General features: G+C 28.1%; 1 long non-coding RNA gene across 2 annotated transcripts; it reads right to left on the bottom strand.

Moving 5' to 3' along the window:
• Positions 1-1,771: 1,771 nt before the first annotated feature.
• LOC136080933 (uncharacterized) lies at positions 1,772-3,242 on the bottom strand. 2 transcript variants are annotated; one of them, XR_010638739.1, is made up of 4 exons: positions 3,138-3,242; positions 2,909-3,031; positions 2,486-2,620; positions 1,772-2,371 (listed from the first exon to the last, which is right to left on the bottom strand). It is a non-coding gene; the product is annotated as an uncharacterized LOC136080933 (long non-coding RNA). The 2 variants fall into 2 exon arrangements; XR_010638738.1 differs by lacking the exon at positions 3,138-3,242 and having other exon boundaries at positions 2,909-3,130.

The raw sequence follows: 3,242 nt of genomic DNA on the forward strand, positions 1-3,242 counted from the left end.
CAGAACTGGATAGATAGAGCGATGGAATTATTTGTACTACGGACAATAAAAGTTTTTTTGGAAATAGAGAGATTTCAGTAGCAAATGTCAAAAGCTTTATTGAAATCTAAACTGCACATATATAAAGGCGTGTTATTATTTTTATAGTGCTGCATAGTTTCACTCAATAGAAAATCTGCGTGGAGAGTAGAGCTGCCTTTTTTAAACCCAAACTGATAGAAATGGCTTTTATACAAGGACATATAAGTAAGATTAGATATTCCAGAAGTTTAGTAAAGGTAAGTGAAATACTTATTCTACGGTAATTATTTAAATCATTAAGAGATTTTTTTATATAACTTAACTAGTGGAATAATTGCTGAAGTTGATAGATTTTTCGGCACCTTCCCAATTGGAATGGAAAGGTGCGGAAAACATTTATTTTCGGCACCTTCCCATTCCAGTTGTTGAAAATGATAGATTTTTTGGCACCTTCCCATTCGTTCAAACGAGTTGGGAGGGCTTGAAAGCCCTCCCAACTCTTTCCATTCGTTACAACGAATGGGAAGGTGCCGAAAAATCCAACAACTTCAACAATTATTCCATTAGTCAAGTTAAATAAAAAATATCTTAATGATCCAAATAATTACCGTGGAACAAGTATTTCACATCTTACTACTAGCATTTACTAGTAAAGTATTTTACATCCCACTACTAATTAGTAACCAGATAGGAATAAGTGATGAACACTTTGATTATGAGAGTTTTTGTATCTTTTGTACTTCATGCATTCTTTTGCCTAATTATCTTTTGACTTAAGCCATTGTTTGTAGCCATTGTTTTGTTTATAGTTAAATAAAAGATTTTTTTTAATTATTATAAGTTCCGATGTACACCACGATTTGGAATATAACTATATTTTTGTTTCATGTTTTTCAATATGGTTGATAATTTACTATGTGTAATGGAAATACTCATAGTTACTGGTTAGTAATCACTTAAGTTAAATGGCAAAGCAGAAATAACTTTGGTCTTTTCAAAAGGATACCGATGACTCTTTTAGACTAAAAGAGTCATCGCTATTACTCTCCAAGTCTTCTTATATTAATCATATCGAAGCACTAAAAGTTTTAGTGCTGCAGTGTGATCAGTATAAGTAGAGTCTTATGCTAAGCGGTGCATGTTAGAGCAACGCTTTCTATTATATCGATAACCGAGAGTTTATTTGATTTAATGAAAGTATAGAGAGGCTAAGTGAATTTATTGCTTAATATATTATTATGATACTCAGTGCCGTAAATCTTTTCGGGATATAACCGAAAATCTCGTAATATGGTTTAGATTTAAACACTTCTGTTTACTTTTAATAGCAAGGATAATTTTATCTTTATAAATTATCTGAGAAGACGAGAGAAGATCTTTTTTAACAATTAATGCGTTACCTCCAAATGATCTTCCATATACTTACGATAGATCGCGTTACAATATTTTAGGTACGTAATATGTAATTACGATATTTTCTGGTAATAAGTATTTTCAGGTAATAAGATTAAAAAGCTTTTTTTACCATAAAAAAAAGTTTAATATAAAACGAAAACAAGCCTGTTTCCAGTGAGGTATATTTAAATTAGTTTTACCGACAATTTCCTGATTCACCGCTTATGGCTTTGTGAAAAAAAATTTCAGTTTTGAACTTTATTAACTATATTAATTATAATTAAAACAAATAAACATTGCATATAAAAAAAATTTATTATAACAGCTATTATTATTTATAATTAAAAGTGTATAGAATAAATATTGTTATCTTTTTAAATTTTTTGCAAGCAACTTTATTTAGGTAGGATTATTTTTAACAATGCTTATTTTTATTATCTTTGTTATTTTATTGAAGAGATTTTGTAAATTACTTACCTTACGTGAACACTTAATTTGCATAAAACGTCGTTTTCAAGAATTCAAATTGTAAGCCTCGCCCAAAAGTAAACACTTCGCCAATGTTACATTACGTATTTGGTAAACGTTATTTTCAAAAACTTTTGGCCTTATGTAATGCAATTTTACTTTTGTTTCATTACAAAATTTCCAGAAAACTTTCTACAGATTGTTGTCGTTTTCTTCAATGCATTTTTTAGTATCTGTCGTTCAAAATAAAAAAAAAAAAGTTATTTTGCAGTTCCGATATTTAGTCCACTTCATTTTCAAGAAAACTCCAATTTTTGATATCATGACTATTGACGGAGGTATCTACCATGAACGACTAAACAAAGAATACTTGCTATCAGTGCGAAAATAACCGATGTCCAGCCTACCGCGTAAGACCAGTTATATTTGAGATGTTGTGTACTTATTTCATTCGAATATACACTTAATCCGATAACCAGAGATAACGCTTTAGTATTTAATAAAAAAAAAAAAGAAAAATTGGTTTTATTAAATACTTTTAATTGTTGTTAACTTTGTATAATTAAAATAGAAACATTTTCAGTCAGCATAAAAACTTTACCTGTGACATTTAGAATGACTGATAGAGTTTTAAAGTTTGACTTTTTTTTAATATAATAACAAACAACATAAAATAGTGAAACTAAATATCCAAAGCAACCCATGACCATGAACGTTTGTACTACTCTTAACGGATCTGCAACAAAAAAATTAATTTATGCATTTGCAACAAAAGATTCATACTTTTTTTTTTTTTATGTATATATTTAGCCGTTTAAAAAAATGCTACAATACCAAAATGTATAAATAAATAATTACATGGCCGGGGCAAAAAGAAGACAGAAATAGTCTTATCACTAAGCTATTCTTCAACAACATACATATCACTAAACTATTCTTCAACAACATAGAACTTAATAAATATAATCAAAAACTTGATGTCAAATATAAATGATATTTTTAAAAAAAGTTTAAAATAATTTACTATTGATACTTCTTTTTATGCAATTTTCTTTGGAAAACTGAAACCTGCAAAATAACCATAACCCAGTGTAAACGCTTTTACTCTTTTCAAATAAATAACTTTCCCAATACTTTCCTTCAGTTGCTAAAACAGCAAATATCATACCTATAACCATTACTCCAAATGTTAAACAATTAATGGACTTTTTAGCAAACATATTTTAAAAAACTCTTTTTTTTTAAACTCATACTTTTTTTTAGCTTTAAGTACAATTTTTGCAAATTATTTTTTAATTATTTTCCTCCGTTTCTAAAATTGACTGTTTGATGAAAAAATTGTCATCAAACAGTCAATA

This window comes from Hydra vulgaris, chromosome 06, assembly GCF_038396675.1.
Source record: "Hydra vulgaris chromosome 06, alternate assembly HydraT2T_AEP".
NCBI classification, from domain to species: domain Eukaryota; kingdom Metazoa; phylum Cnidaria; class Hydrozoa; order Anthoathecata; family Hydridae; genus Hydra; species Hydra vulgaris.